This window comes from Myxine glutinosa, chromosome 7 (assembly GCF_964187855.1).
Source record: "Myxine glutinosa chromosome 7, kmMyxGlut1.1, whole genome shotgun sequence".
NCBI lineage: Eukaryota > Metazoa > Chordata > Myxini > Myxiniformes > Myxinidae > Myxine > Myxine glutinosa.
Genome location: NC_136267.1, coordinates 171,484,598 through 171,502,073, shown reverse-complemented (window position 1 = coordinate 171,502,073; position 17,476 = coordinate 171,484,598). Strand labels below are relative to the sequence as shown.

General features: G+C 45.2%; 1 protein-coding gene across 2 annotated transcripts in view; it reads left to right on the top strand.

Moving 5' to 3' along the window:
• The window catches only part of LOC137431838 (zinc finger protein 385D), a 237,385-nt gene that overhangs the window by 151,801 nt on the left and 68,108 nt on the right, over positions 1–17,476 (top strand). The window lies entirely within an intron of this gene.

The window sequence follows — 17,476 nt, the reverse complement described above, 5'->3', positions numbered from 1 at the left end:
CCTGACAATTTATAGCTGGGCCGAGATTTGAACCCAGGGCAGACAGCTCAGGAGAGGGTGTGCGTACCTATAGGCCATCCTGCCGAATGTGTGTGTGTGTGTGTGTGTGTGTGTGTGTGTGTGTGTGTGTATGTATGTATGTATGTATATATATATATATATATACATATATATATATATATATATATATATACATATTCCAACTAAGGGCATCCTAATAAGGGTGAAACCAATCCGAACCAAAACCAAACCAAACCAATCCGAAGCTCTGCATTCATTGACATGTGACCATTTAATTTTATATCTTAGCCTTTACCTGAGTGAGTAGACCCACAGAAACCATCTTAGTTTGGAGGTTAATTGGTGGTTTGCCTTTTTTCTATACAAAGGCGAGGCTTGCGTAAGAGCTAGAACACTGCACAGATCAGGACGCAACAGAACAAAAGGAGCAGTAGAAAGAGGGCAGGAGGGGGGGACAGGGACACTAACAGTGGAGTTGAAGGATAAAATAGAGAGAGAGACTTGGACAAACAATGGGTGTGAGAAGGAAAGAGGAGTAGGGCAGGATACATAGGGTGGACAAGATGGACACAGAAGCAAACTACAGGCACTAAAAATTGGAGACTTTGAAGAGGCCAGCTTGAAGGTGGGAGAGGGGAGGGGAGTTAACGGGTGTAGAAAAGATTATGGTTTTGGTGTAGTAATCGTGTCCTTGTAGTGTGGCCACTTTATGCGTGTAACACCACTGAAAATATTCATACATTTCAATAAAATTATTTTTCTTGAAAATCTGCTTTGAAAGACACAAACTTCCAAAGAGGGTGGAAAGATGACTTTACAAAATGGCAGTCGGCCGTCTTTGATCGCATTGCAAAACAAAATTATGTGCATATGTATACCAGCATGTTTTGTCTTTTTGGCAAGTTTTTTTTTTTTTTTTTTTTAAATACTGAATCGAGGCTCGTGAAAGAGCTGACAACCGTGAGGGAAAGACAGCACAGGGGGACCGCGAGGGAAAGACAGCACAGGGGGACCGCGAGGGAAAGACAGCACAGGGGGACCACGAGGGAAAGACAGCACAGGGGGACCGCGAGGGAAAGACAGCACAGGGGGACCACGAGGGAAAGACAGCACAGGGGGACCGTGAGGGAAAGACAGCACAGGGGGACCGCGAGGGAAAGACAGCACAGGGGGACCGCGAGGGAAAGACAGCACAGGGGGACCGCGAGAGAAAGACAGCACAGGGGGACCGCGAAGGAAAGACAGCACAGGGGGACCACGAGGGAAAGACAACACAGGGGGATCGCGAGGGAAAGACAGCACAGGGGGACCGCGAGGGAAAGACAGCACAGGGGGACCGCGAGGGAAAGACAGCACAGGGGGACCGCGAGGGAAAGACAGCACAGGGGGACCGCGAGGGAAAGACAGCACAGGGGGACCGCGAGGGAAAGACAGCACAGGGGGACCGCGAGGGAAAGACAGCACAGGGGGACCACGAGGGAAAGACAGCACAGGGGGACCGCGAGGGAAAGACAGCACAGGGGGACCACGAGGGAAAGACAGCACAGGGGGACCACGAGGGAAAGACAGCACAGGGGGACCGCGAGGGAAAGACAGCACAGGGGGACCACGAGGGAAAGACAGCACAGGGGGACCACGAGGGAAAGACAGCACAGGGGGACCGCGAGGGAAAGACAGCACAGGGGGACCGTGAGGGAAAGACAGCACAGGGGGACCGCGAGGGAAAGACCAATTCATTGAAGCGTGGGTTTCTGAATGCTTTTGTCGATCGGCAGAATGACAAAACAAGGGCCAACTTCATCTGAGTGGCTTCGGAGTTCGAGAGAGTACACAAACGATGTGATTCAGTTCGGACGAGGCCAGCGCCCACCAAAAGAATCACGCTGGGGGAATTGAATCACCAAGATAGATAGCTGTCATAGACATGGAATGAGAGGATGCACGGACCTGTTTGGTAACCAGGTATTGTGTAAATGTGTAAATTGTGTATGAACAAAATCGGTCTATACATCTCCGAGATATGGTTGCAGACACACGCACAAATGGATGGATGGACAGACGGACGAGACCCAATCCATAAGCCCCTGTTTCAGACTAAATCCAATGTAGGGCTCATAAAATACGATAGGTAAATTAACAAAAGTATAAACCCAGGGTCAGTGTTTAGATTGGAGAAACAACTGACTACCTTTTAAATTATTTGACAAATTTCATACACCAAGACCAACGGAGGTGGGCAAGAGGTTATGTTATCACCCCTGTCTGACTGTTTATCTGTCTATAAACAGGATATCTCAAAAATTTGTGGATAGATTCAGACGAAACTTGCTGGAGAGGTTGGGTGTGTGACAAGGACAAAACTGTTAGATTTTGGTGAAGATATGGATCCGGATCCTTGAATTTTTAAGTCGTTTTTCACCATTGAGAGATAGGTCTAAAAACAATATATAGCATGATATCTCAAAGACTGGCAGAGGAATTTGGATGAAATTTAGTAGAGAGGTTGGGTGTGTGACAAGAACGAAATTCTTAGATTTTACAAATCTTGTATACAAAAGTATACAAAAAAAAAAACGTTCAGGCCAGGCCACCCCAGCAAGTTCAGCCCGAGAGCAGACCGCAAGATGCTGAAAGAAGTCTCTAAGAACCCCAGAATGTCATCACGGGACCTACAGGTAGCTCTTGCCACTGTTGATGTCAAAGTGCACGAGTCTACCATTAGAAAGAAGCTGCACAAATTTGATCTACATGGGAGGTGTGGCCGGAGGAAACCTTTGCTGTCCAGAAAGAACATCAGGGCAAGACTAAAGTTTGCTAATGAACACCTTGGCAAAGACAAGCACTTCTGGAACAATGTGCTCTGGACAGATGAGTCAAAGGTAGAGCTATTTGGCCACAGTACCTGAAGACATGTTTGGCGAAAACCAAAGACAGCATTTGACCACAAGAACCTGATACCAACTGTAAAGCATGGTGGTGGAAATATAATGGTTTGGGGCAGCTTTGCTGCATCAGGGCCTGGGCAGCTCACCATCATAGAATCCACTATGAATTCTTCATTGTACCAGAGGGTGCTTGAGGATAATGTGAGGCCATTTGTCGCAAAGTTGAAGCTCAACCGAAGGTGGACCTTGCAACATGACAATGACCCTAAACATACCAGTAAATCCACCAAGGAATGGCTGAAAATAAAGAAATGGAGGGTACTGGAATGGCCAAGTCAACGCCCGGATCTAAATCCCATCGAGATGTTGTGGGGGGATTTGAAACGAGCTGTGCATGCAAGAAACCCCTCAAACATCGCAGAGCTGAAATAATTCTGCATGGAGGAGTGGGCAAAAATGTCTCCCAGTCGATGTCAGAGACTGGTAGACAGTTATAAGAATCGCCTACTTGAGGTTGTTTGTGCCAAAAGGGGCAATACCACCTATTAGAGCCAAGAGTGTACTTATTTTTTCCACTTGCGAAATTTGCATTTATGTTTATTTAAATTACTAGGGCGTGCCCGTACTATATATATATCTAAAATTATATCCCTCCCCTCTATTTACATGAAATGGTTTGGTCCATTCGCAAAGCCAAAGCGGACGGCTTGCGAGTACGGTGACAATCCCCCCCCTCTATTTACATGAAATGGTTTGGTCCAAAGCGAACGGCTTGCGAGTACGGTGACAATCCCCCCCCCCCCCCTCTATTTACATGGAATGGTTTGGTCCAAAGCGACGGCTTGCGAGTACGGTGACAATCCCCCCCCCCCCCCCCTCTATTTACATGAAATGGTTTGGTCCAAAGCGAACGGCTTGCGGAGTTTGGTAAAGAAATCGCCATAGCTCGGTAACTACTTGTCCGATTAATTTAAAACCTTGAAAAGGCACATCCTCGGGTCCCCAGCAATATACCTGGCAAGTTTCAAGTATATCGGACCGGTAGTTGTCGAGAAACAGCGGTCGCATACACACACACAGACACACACACACACAGAGATTACTGGAATTATAGATAGATACAATGGACTACAAAATGTAAATGTTTCATGATATTTGTTATATTATATCACCTTTATCTATCAATATTGTTGAAATGAAGATCAAATTGCTGTATGTTGAAATATGTTGAAAAAGTCAAAACTTTACATGGGGTGTACTTACTTTTTCACGTGACTGTAGTTCTAAAACTATATATAGCACGAAATCTCAAAAATTTGTCGACAAATTTTGACAAAACTTGGTGGATGAGTTGGGTATGTGCCAAGAACAAGACAATTCGATTTTTGTAAAGATCCTGAGCCCGATCCGGCCTATCAGTGGGATACAAAACATAAGGTGTTCAGCCTGACGGAGGCATGCGCTCTACCGAGTGTCGTTCCAGTGTTTTGCATGTAATGTAATTTATACATAATGCAACATTAATATTCAACATTGCGCACCCTCAAATTTTGTGCCATACTAATGATCAGATCTGGTTTCTCATTGAAGCTTACAGCACCAACGATCACTCGCCTTTACCCCAGAGGCTCATCCTGCTCTCCATATCCACATTAACATCTGTCCCTGAGCAGTGAGCAGGCATGTGCTGCCCGATTTTCGTTCGGTGCTACAGTGCAGAGTCTGTTTTGAAGGAAGAAATCCTGTTATTCAACAGGAGGAAGACAGGTGGATAGAGGGGTTATAATTAGTAGGCAAAAGAGGTTGGGAAGCACGGATTCATTTTGCTGTAATTAGTGTGGATTTATGAGGGAAATGTAAAATTCCCTCTCCATCAATCTTGCACCCTGCTCCAGTTTCTAAAATTAAAGTCTGTGCATTCCATGACTATGTGTTGTTTATCTGCACCGATCCTTGCAAATTATCAGCTTTCATTTAACGCAATAACAATACCCAACAAGAGCTTATATTCAAGATTAAATTCAATAAAATTATATCTGTATGCCAAGACAAAATAACCTCCAATGGAAGAATGGAAGAGATATTGCATCATGATTTGGAAGTAAAGCTTGACAACAAATAATACTTATAAAGCAGATAATACTGCAGTTCATGAGACACGGGGTGACCCCACGAGGCTCCTAATAACACATGACAGTTCTCCCATGATACACATGGTAAAATACCATGGTGCTCACATTAGAAACGCATCGGGATTTTTCCACAATACATTTATATGAGGGACGACTTAAATAAAGAAATTTAATTACAGTAATCAAAAAGAAAATTATATAAAGTCCATTTTTTCTCATTACCTCCATCGCCAAAAGTCGCCAGAGGTTATGTTTAATCTTCTTAATTTTTTAAGTGATTCTTCACCTTCGAGTGATAGGGCCAAAACGATATATAGCATGATATTTAAAAAAAGTTGTGGACGAGTTGTGACAAAACTTGGTGGGTGAGTTGGGTCGGTGATAAGAACAAGCAGATTCGGTTTTCGAGTTCTGGATCCAGATCCGGCTTATCAGAGGGATACTAAATGTAAACTGTTCAGCCTGGCGGAAGTATGCACTTTACCGAGTGTCGTTCGAGTTTATGATGCAACAAATTGGGTCACCCAATTAAGAGCGGGTTATTTAGACTTTTGTAAAACATTAAGATTTTTGTTAGCTAACATCAAGTCATTAAGTCAACGACATCAGAACCTTCCCTTTCAATATCGTTGAAATCTTTCTGTCTCCCATTACTCCCTCCACACTCCTCCACACATTCACACCCACCTGAATCCTCCTCCTCATTTCTTCCTCTGACTTACCATCCCCGGTCACTGTTCCACCCACATACTCAAACCTATTTCCTTGTTTAATCATCTTCCTCTATAATCTGATATTAATTCATTTTCTCTGCTACTCTAGCTACATAATTTCCATTTTCTGTTCATGTTTCTCAAATGCCTCCTTCCATTCCCACATTACTTCCTGCATCTCCTGCCCACTTTCCACGTTTTGATCTGATTGCCGGTTTCAGATGATTTTTAAGGTTGCAGTATGATGCACTGGTGACTGTGGTCCCTCTGGGCATGTAATGCTCTACAACTAGACCTCACCTATCCCAGAAGAGCATCAGCATCACTTTTCCAGTGGATGGCTGTGTGCGGAAATTTTTGGTCTTCGGTGATGTTGAATGGCACCACTCTTTGCTTGCCCTCTTCCTTTCTGGCTGAAAGTAGTGGACCCAGCTTTCATCCCCAGTCACTACGCGCTGTAAGAAAGCATAGCCTTCTGTTTCGTCACGTCACAGAGGTTCTTCACATGCGTCCACTCGCCATTCTTTCCGTTCAGGTATAACTTGTCGAGGCACCCACCTGACAGTGCAGACACTTTGCGGAACCCCAGAACGTTGTGAATGATATGGTGTGCTGAACCATGGCTAATGTTCAATTCGAGACCACTTCATCCAGCGTAATGCGACGGTTTTCCCTTGGCACGCACTCAACTCCTGCAACCATTTCTGGTGTGTCGGCTGTGTGAGGCCGACCCGAGCGAGCAGCGTCTGCCACAGTAGACACTCCACTTTTAAACTTCCTGTCCCAGTCGTACACCTGCTGCAGCGATAAACATGCATCACCATATTGCATCTTCATTCTGCTATGGATTTCACTGGGATTCACACCTTCACTTCCTAAGAAACGCATGACAGAACGTTGCTCCTCCCTGATGCATGCTTCTAAGGGAGCCACCATCTTGGAACTGCTCTACTGATGACATACGCTCAATGTTGCCAGATCTAAAACAGGCAAACATGACTCTTACCCATAGATATGTCTATATGTCATCTACAACTGTGAAGAATCAGCTCTTCGTTTGGTGAAGAAGTCCACAAATAGCCTGAAAAATGACGCAGCTTTTTATTAAAAACCAACTTATACAGATCCGGAGGAGGACAAGACATCTACAGCAAGAGCCAGTCTCATGCCACGTCAAGCCTTCCTGAAAACACATTGATTCCCAGTCCATTTATATAGGGACACGTTTTATCAGGAAATCTCCGAGGGAACAAACAAAACTGGGAGAGGTTCCTCCCCGGTGGGCCAAGCCCCCACCGTCATCCGCTCTGTCATTCGGGGGAGTCAGCCCTTCCTTATCATTCGGACCAAATGTTTCTCTGGGCTCCGAGAAAACAGAAATGTAACTTACAAAGAGTGCATGCTTGGCCAGATAAGCCCAGAGCAAATATATGGGTTCACATGAGTAATTCAAAGCATGTTTATACAGAGTCAGGCGTCGCTGTGATTAATACAAAATATATATGGTAAAAACAACAGGTTTATGTTATCTAGCCTCGAAAAAGCACACGTATACAATTTGTCCAGCATGACCTCAGCGAGCCTTTCCTCATCCAAAACTAAAACGAAGCAAAAACCCTTTATTAACTTTATGAAAATAGCATTTTTAAACAAGATTTAAATCATAACACATTAGCAACCAACGTCTATAACTGAACTTTAGGCAATAACAAATCTACTACTTGACATTCCTTCCTCTTGTCTCGTCGAGACAAAGTATCTTAAGAGACAACGTGCCACATCGGGCTTTATTGAAAAATAATTGTGTAATGCGGGTATTGAAAAAATAATTGTGTAATGCGGGTATCTCCCAAGGGCATATCGTGCGCCCAAAGCGCCTCGCCCGTGCATTTGGCGAACGTGTCGTGTGGTGCGTGCTCGGAGCCTGGGGGCTCAGAACATGAAAGTCCATTAACGTTTCGGATCCACAACGAAGGTGTCTGGTCCAGATGAGGTTCTGCTCCGCCAGAGGGCCCGTCACCTCCCCTGCGGAACTTGCTCCCCCCACCCTTTGCAGACTCAGTCCTTGCAGATCTTCGAAGTTAATCAACGATCATGCCCATGAGGTCCCTCACGTGCTGCTGTTCTGGGGAATACATAGTATTGTCAGTATCTTGTGTCTCAATTTCCTGGTCAGGGTACAGAGCGTAAAAATCCGATTCACTTGAAGCATTTGAACTTAAAACATTTGGAGAAAAGAGAGGGACTTCCTTTATGTCAAAGTCTCCCTTGGGCGCCTGGTCGGCTTGCGGGTCTAGGATATCCACGTCGGGTCCCTCGACCGCCAGACCCAGCGTCGCAATCAGATCCATAGTTGGGTTTAAAGGGGGCGTGCAGCTGTCAGCTTGTAATACATAAGCAGCGTTAGCCAGTACACGCAAGGGGTTTATAGCACAAGTATCACAGTCATCACATACACCGTTACAGGCAGCAGCCAGTTCCCACATGGGATCCGCACAAGTATCACAGTCATTACAAAATTCAATGCAATTTTCTGGAGCGCCGGTCGCAACTGCCTTGTTGAAGGACCCGTTCAGGTCGACGGCCTCTGTGGTCAGAGCCATAGTCGTTGTCGGCGGCTTCTTCACTTTCCATCCTGTAAAATACTTTCTCATACAGAGGAGGACTAGAGATTTCATTAGTGCCCCCCAAATTACTACCCCGATTATCACAGCCAGTGCGGTCAATAACCACTTCACTATGGTGCCCGTCCATCCCTGGAACCAGTCAGTGAGCCAGCTAAATGTATAAGAATTTTCGCGCGCGATCCGATCGATCGTCAGGGCGTGGCTAGTTTCCCTTAGTCTCACTTCTGCATCACCATTGTACGCATGTGAATTACCGTGTCCAATAGTATGTCATGAGCCGTAGCGGTGTCGTTTGCCACCTTTTCTAGGGCCAAAGCCAATTTGTCTATCCGGAAACTATCCATGACTGTGCCCGCTCCTGGGAAGAAGAAACCAAACACCTTTTCCCCTAGGCTCCCGTGTAGTTTAGTGGTTCCATCTTCGTTCATGACTGACCTCTTATAACGCCTGTCCAAGGACTTTGGGTCTAGCTCATCCAGTATCTCAACGTCAGGAAGAACTGAACCCAGATAACATGTGCCCCCCCAATTATTTGGTAAATAGGGGTAAGCCTTGTCGCCGCATATAAACATTGTCCCATGGGGTGGGACCAGGTGGGTGGATAAGCACTGGAGTCCCTTTACCACCCCATTAATCCTACTAACCCCCCTAGAGAATGTTATAGCCGTTATGTTGTGGTTGTGTTTATCTTGCAGTACTATTCGTAATGTAATCCCCGAGCTCCCTTGTCCCAGCTTCCCGGGGAGAGTGTAGGCGCATTCTGATTCTCCCATACGCAAGTGGCCGGAACCCTGGAGGCAGACCCTCCCTTTCTGTGGTTTGACCCAGACGGGGGCAGGCCTCTCGGCCACATGGGCAATCATTGACGGGCGATAATTAAATTGTCGATTGCAACTCTTGCCGTTGTCAACCCCTTCTCTTTCCAGCGTGGTGACTAAACATGGGGAATCGATAGGTTGTGAGCAGAGGTCATTGAGGGACAGAGGTAGCACTATCATGTGTATTCCTGTGGTGCCTGCTTGGGGAAAGTGCATGCACGACCAGCAGTGTGTCCTATTTTGAATTGTTGCCACCTCCCTGGCCACTTTCCAATATGTGTTTTCCCCCCTCTTTGGGGCCTTATCCTGGGGTTGCGGCGTGAGTATGTATTCGTTGCATCGTATGTAGTTCTTTTCGCCACCGGCCGCGCCAGGGGTCCAGACGCTGCACCGGACCTGCATAGTCATGCCTTTCTCTAGGCGCGTGCGTGTTTGTAGCTTAAAATCAGGGGTTCCCCATTTGTATCCTGGTTGGGCCAAGGTCTTAATGCTAGCTTGCCCATCTTCCCGGAACTCTCGTTGCTTTTGTAGTACCATGCCAACGCGTCCAGGCCCTGCCGACAGTGCTAGCCAATTTATGTTCACCCAATTTGTGTGCAGGGCTTTCTGTTCGAAACATGGTAGTGATACTCTTTGTCCCCATGTTACGGTGAGGTGTCGGGTTTCGTTTTCGCATCTATTGGAATCGGAGTTTCCCCTAGCTGCTGTCTCTATCAATAGTATTGTACCTATGATTAGGCCCATCCTTACTGTGGTTGCTGTGGTGTAGTGTCTGGTGCTTGTATGGCCAACTTACAGTGCGTGGCGTGGATCCACGAAGTCTTGCCCTCGCAAAAGACTGCCGTTGGTGTATTCAGCAACACCTGGACTGGTCCCTTCCACCTTGGTTCCAAGGCGTTCTTGCGGGTGAAGTGTTTTACGAACACCTGGTCTTTTTCCTCTGGTGGAACACCTGGTCCACAAGTCTCCTGGGAGCGCCTGGTCTACAGGTCTCCAATTCATAGATTCAATTCATTCAATTCATAGTTTCATAGAACACCTTTTCTCCAATTTCCTAATCCACTTTTTTTCAAGTGGATCCAATTTTATCCAATATTCAATTTTTAAATTCAATCCCATTTAATCCAGTCCAATTCAAATTAAATTCAATCCTTCTCTCAGCATCCCATTACCTGTTTCCAACATCAATAAAAATAAAATTATAAAATTAATAAAAAATCAATCATCTCAACTCTCAAATCGAATCAAAAAATAAAAATAAACGAAAATTACTTCAGCGAGAGTTTCAACTAGAATTAACACAAACAAACCACCATTAACCTCCATTAACACAAACAAACCACCATTAACCTCCATTAACACAAACAAACCACCATTAACCTCCATTAACCTCCCCCTATTATTTATTTATTTTCACGAATAAACAAATAATAGAAATAACCTGGTCTACTTCCAATTTCAATTCTGGTCAGTTCTGGTGTCTGGTCACACACAATGTTTTCCTCACCCACTGTGATTCGCTCAAAATAGATTCTCACTGTTATGTCTGAAATTCGTCTCATGAAAACCCATTCAAGAGTCCGGTGTAACAGATAGCCAAACACATAGACACGCCGAAGACCCCAGGGTACCCATCAAACTAGCTTGTCCGCAGATCCACAACACAGCGAAACATGTAACTTTACTAAAATAACCACTTACTCATAACTAATACTCATAATAACTCATAATTACTTATGTAATTACTCATGCCAATACTTACTTAAAATAATGTAATATCCCAATCTTCACCCCCTATGCAAATCGAAGCACCCCGGACGATCCACAACCAATATCAACCACTGTAGCCGTCTTCCCGACTCCAGGCAGCCACACACAGCCACATACATCTCCACCCACGTCACACAAGACAACAGCCAACCAGTGTGTCCACCACACAGAAACCTTTGGCAATGCAACAACCGAACTCCCAGACAACCAACAACAAAACCCAATCCATCTCCATGGCTCATCAAGCAGTTCCAACTTAATCCAGCTTCACATACCGATTTCCCCAAAAACTCGTGAAACTTCACCCCCATTCTGGAAAAACCCTGGACTAAACCCTGACACCCTAAATAACTTCAGACTCATCTCCAACCTACCCTTTCTGTCAAAAGTTTTGGAACGTGCTGTGGCCACTCAACTCAAACATCACCACTCTGCCAATAACCTGTATGAAACATCCCAATCCGGATTCTGCTCCAGCCACAGTACTGAAACTGCTCTCCTCAAAATCACCAGCGACCTTTTCTCTCCTCTGATGCCGGCAACCTCAACATTTTCATCCTCCTCACCTCAACGCCTCCTTTGACATCATCAATCACGCCATCCTCCTCACCCTGTTTAGACCAGCTTGTGCCTATTAAACCCAAATCAGTTCACTCCCAAGCCCACAAGGACCACCTACAGCACTGCAAAGATGTCCTCTACTCCACCTACTACCCTCAAATTATCCACTCTGGCTCCGGAATCCCAAAAGCACTCTTCTCTACAATAAACAAACTAAATAAACAAATAAATAAACAAACTTTACAACGTGAACAAACTCCTCAGCGCCCTGGATACCACCACCTGTCATTCAGAGTAGACAACAGCATCTCCTTTCTGGCTTTCAGCATCTCCTTTCTCCTTTCTGGCATCCAAATGAAATTCTGGCTTCAAATCAACTTCCTCGAACTTAACTATGATAAATCTAAATTAATCTTCGTTTGCCCACAACCACTCACCAAATTCACCCATAACTTTGCCCCCAACATCGATGGTCATTTGAACACAAATTGAACAAAATTAATCGAACAAAACACTTCCATTAACTCGACATTCTTTTCACAGCACAAAGTTCACTTGAACATCTTTTTCCTGGATACTCCCTCTTTATTTTTATACCATACCATGCTTCTCCACTTGCAACCCAAATATTTTCCATGAAATAAATAAAATGAATTTTTTGAATCTTCTCATTATTTGAAAGTTTACAAAATGTCCCAAATCTGTATATTATTTTCTACTGTGGTTATATTAAACCATTATTTTACAAAATCCAACTTTCAATAAACTGGAAAATGCTTCGCCATGGAATAGTCCACCACTCATATAAATAATCATAAGAGTTCTGCAAAACATCTCCATCTTTAAAACTTAGCCAACCAATTTTAAACCACATGTTTTCCCCCCAAAAAACAAGTCACATTCTTTGTATATTGCCAACATTGTTCATCGTTTAAGTATCATCCAGAACTAAATTTTTATAAACCATCAACTTGTAGATGCATTTATTTATATCCCATTAACCCAAGAACTCTCAATTGCTTGGTTATATTTTAGTAATGTCATATATCCATATTTCTTTTCCAAAATGTTCCTGATATACACATTAATCCCATCTGTCTTTGTTTCCAGATCAACTCGAATCAAGAAATCGACACAAATCCTTATTACCTCCAATCAGTCACACTGCACATTATTCCCCGTCCTTAATGGATAATTTTACATCCAGATGGGCACAGCATCCCGTTTTTGGCGACCCAGCCCTGAAACAAGCCCCTGGACTCCTTGCAGGCTGGACCAAAACCCCTGGACGAGGTTGCATCCCAGTACTGACTCTGCTACCTTCTTGCAAACCACTTCAACTCCATGAATTTTACATGTTTCGTGAACGGAACAAAGCACTCTGTAATCGTCAGATTGAAACTGCCCCAAACCCGTCCATATAAACTCCATTGTTGTCCTGTCCATCTCTCTGTTTGTGGATCCGGTGCAAAGTTACACAAAGTTCCCGTTTACATTTTGTGACTCACAGCTCCTGCCTCCATGGAACAATGACGCCTAAGCACTCAATTAGCCCTCCCAGTACCAAAGACTTACAATCAGACCGACAGACAGACAAATAACAGAGGCATGTCGCCAGCCCCAGCACAGGACATCACCTTTCCGGGCAGGCACAATATAATCCACAGCATCGAAATGCCAATTTCTATCCGGAACCTCGCAAAGCCAAAATCCATGCATGCGTGCTCCATCATGCAACCCGATCTGTACTCGGTGCGCCCGGCGCCCCCTATAATCAGTGAGTTATAATAACCACAATATCTCTGGCACCCAACTCGTGATACCACAATTTAATCCACGTTACTTGCATCTCTTCATCCTCCCAAATGTCCTCCATTTAACGTGACTCAAATCCATCTCAAATCCCCACAGCTCGATCGAACACGTTACTGTACTCGGCCCGGTTAAATTAAATTCCAAGCGTACTGTACCTGACGCTTCCACAACAACAAAAAACTCGATATTCTCTGTCCACTAATTATGTACATGATTTTGGTTTTACCCACAATATAATGTCCCGATATTCTCCAGATTTAAGTCCTATATATCCTGTCGTTAAAGCAACACCCTGTAGACTGACTCCGCCTGTCGTTCTTCCAAGGTTAGTGAATTACCTCTGACCTTTCCCTTGCATATCTCGAACAAAGGTCAACTAAACTTTAAAAGGTCAAACTTCGAATTGGGGTAACCAGCGCTTTATTTTTCCGCAAATAATACAAGTCCGGCGTCATTCCCTGCAAGAACCACATCCAGACAGACAAATGACCCTTATTGAGGCTCTACATCGCAAAATGCTAGCTCCTACGAATCCAACAACCGTCACAATCCGTCCAGGAACGTCCGTACGAGGCGTGCTTTACAATGCAGCACCCTTGCTACCTAGTGCACCTTTCGCACATCCCTCCTCGTTCGCACAACGCTTCATCAACACCTCCTCGCGCCCACACCTTGGCACAAGCCACACCACATACCGACAGTTGAAACCTCAACCGTCCTCCTTCCTCGGATCAGCGTTCTGTTGAAACGTGACATTTCTGCTCAAATTATTGAATTTCCAATTTTAATAACTTAACCTTACCAGCATACTAAATCTGTGTCCGCATCGATCAACACAAATGCATCGATGCATCTTCCAGCCGCCACTCCGCACTGTACCTTACTGTATGAACAAGACTTCCTGTTGGAACTTGGCTCCGGAAATTAATTACTCTGTCTTGAAATCGTTTATTTTAGCCATCTTAAATAAATCCATCCATCTATCCATCTTATAAATAACGTATTCGTCCTGTGACATTGCCTGGCATATATGTCGCAGCCGGCCACTATTCCGACATGGCTCGTCTGACATGAACGTCCGACATCCAGCAAAGTCGAAATGACCCACAATGCATTTGGGCACACATCCTCCTCTGAGAGTGGGCGAGTTATCGCCGGCACTCTGAGCAAATCTCATACAGCACACCCGTGACTCGCGGCTCGCTCGGCTCCTGTCTGAACACACAATAACTCTACTCTAACTTCCACGGAGCCGCACGGCGGAAACACAGGTTTGTACCACACTTTAATTAAACGAACATCGCCAGGATTCTCGGATAGACGTTTAATTTCACAACACACATGACAAAAATCCGATTTAAATTCAGAGATCGCCGATCGACCTGGCACAACCATCTCAACGCGACGACGCCACGCCGCCCCCCGTCTTGGCGCGCACCCTCGTGCCTCCACACGAATCCCAACACTCCCTGCACGCCGCTCTATTCGCGTTCACGGCGGGGTTTACCTCACGTTGGGACATGCAGTCGGCTGTCATAACAAAGTGCGAAAAGCTGTCATAACAAATCTGCGACCTGACATGTAGTGAGCTGTCAGAACATTGAGCTGTCAGAACTCATCCCTAGCTCGTAAACATCGCAAAAAAACAGGATCTCCGACGCTTGACCTCTCTGACCCAAAATGCACTATATGACACCAATTCCAAAGGTGAGCTGCCTCAGCGATACATCCCACACATACAATCCACAATATCTGCCATTGAATGAACTCTTCGATTCAAGTAAAACACACATATTGACCCAAACTCTGAACCTCCAGTTCCACAAACTCCAAACCTCCGTCCGACTGCCGCTCGAAAGACAAAGCAGCCCATCCTGCAACCATCTCCAAGAAACCGCTTCATATCAACAGTAGATCGACAAGGGCACTCCGAGTGCTTTCCTGACCCGATTTATATCAATTCGCTTCCCAAACAACTCCCAAACAGATGAAAATCCGGACTCAGTTCAGGACCTCGCCTGTTCTCTCGGATAGACGCTAAAATGGACATTCCCGGCCTGAATTTCCCGCACGTCGAGCAGATCACTTACAAAGCTTCACACCGAAACCCTCTGCTTTGCATATGTCATACAGACAAATACATTGGCTAGATACACACGTCAATTAACATCCCAATATACATTCATTCCTCATTCATATACTCATAGAAGTCTCCCAGACTTCGCGCGAAACTCAGATCGACTCAAATCATGCCTTTCTCCAGCCACTCCCAAACAGTCTTTGCTCATTCATGTTACGTCTCTCATTCAAGGAAAAGGATTTTTTGGGACGGGTTGGACGGGGGTGGGTTGAGGTGAAAAAGGGAAGGCAGGGTGGGGGGTGTTGGGGTGTTGCCTAGAGCCCCGGGACTGAGCTCAGGTCTTGGGGGGGTGGGGGGTGTTGCCTAGAGCCCCGGGACTGAGCTCAGGTCTTGGGGGGTTGGGGGGTCTTGGTCTGGTATCTGGTCCAGCGGCATCACCCGCTGATTTACTTGTTTAACTGCTTACTTACTTGTCCTCTGGCCAGGGATTATTTAAATCTTTAGTTAACACAGCCCAGTCCTTTAATGGTTTTACCGCGGCAAAATGATGCCTCTTAAACATGAAAGATGCCGGGGTTCCCTTAAGGGGTTCCCTTTCTTTCATTAGCTTGCTTCCCATCTTATTGCTCTGGGCTGATCCTTCCTGGAAAGTTCTCGGCCTGGCTCAACCTTTACGGCTATCCGACCTCACTTTTCCCCCTTCCCTTGTACCGAACGTTATCTTCACCGATATCCTGCGCAAATCCTTTTACTGGCCATGTTCCTATGGCCTTCTATGTTCCTATGGCCTTCTATCTAAGTTAGCCACAGCCCTTCGTTCCCTGGCATGCAATGGCATACCCCATCTTGTCTCTGGGCTGTTCCTTCCTGGAAAAATCTTGGCCACCTGGCTTCAGCCTATATGGCTGTCCGACCTCATTTTCCCCTCCTGGTGCTAACTGTAACTTTAAGCTTACTGTTAAGTCCTTCCTGGTATCCTTACTTGTTTATCCTGGCTTTAACAAAGCCACGTCATTCTGAGGCCTAAAATGAGCCTTTACTTACAATTTCTGTTCGAGTGCAGGCATCGCGGAAGACAAGGAGACTGAACCCGCTTGAGGGAGGAAGGTACGAATTTGGAATAATAGCCCTCTGATATAAAACAACTCCCACCTTTAATCAAATCCGCGTGCCGGCGCGCCTCAGGCAGCCTTCCTCCTGTCCCTCGGGCTCCGTTTCCCGTCGTCCGGTGCTGACCCCACTCCTGGTACCATCTGTGAAGAATCAGCTCTTCGTTTGGTGAAGAAGTCCACAAATAGCCTGAAAAATGACGCAGCTTTTTATTAAAAACCAACTTATACAGATCCGGAGGAGGACAAGACATCTACAGCAAGAGCCAGTCTCATGCCACGTCAAGCCTTCCTGAAAACACATTGATTCCCAGTCCATTTATATAGGGACACGTTTTATCAGGAAATCTCCGAGGGAACAAACAAAACTGGGAGAGGTTCCTCCCCGGTGGGCCAAGCCCCCACCGTCATCCGCTCTGTCATTCGGGGGAGTCAGCCCTTCCTTATCATTCGGACCAAATGTTTCTCTGGGCTCCGAGAAAACAGAAATGTAACTCACAAAGAGTGCATGCTTGGCCAGATAAGCCCAGAGCAAATATATGGGTTCACATGAGTAATTCAAAGCATGTTTATACAGAGTCAGGCGTCGCTGTGATTAATACAAAATATATATGGTAAAAACAACAGGTTTATGTTATCTAGCCTCGAAAAAGCACACGTATACAATTTGTCCAGCATGACCTCAGCGAGCCTTTCCTCATCCAAAACTAAAACGAAGCAAAAACCCTTTATTAACTTTATGAAAATAGCATTTTTAAACAAGATTTAAATCATAACACATTAGCAACCAACGTCTATAACTGAACTTTAGGCAATAACAAATCTACTACTTGACACAACTACACACATTACATTCTTGAATTTATATCGCCATTTTAAGGTTACTTATTGACTGACCCTCATATATATATATACAGACTTGGCATTTAATATGGAATCTATTTT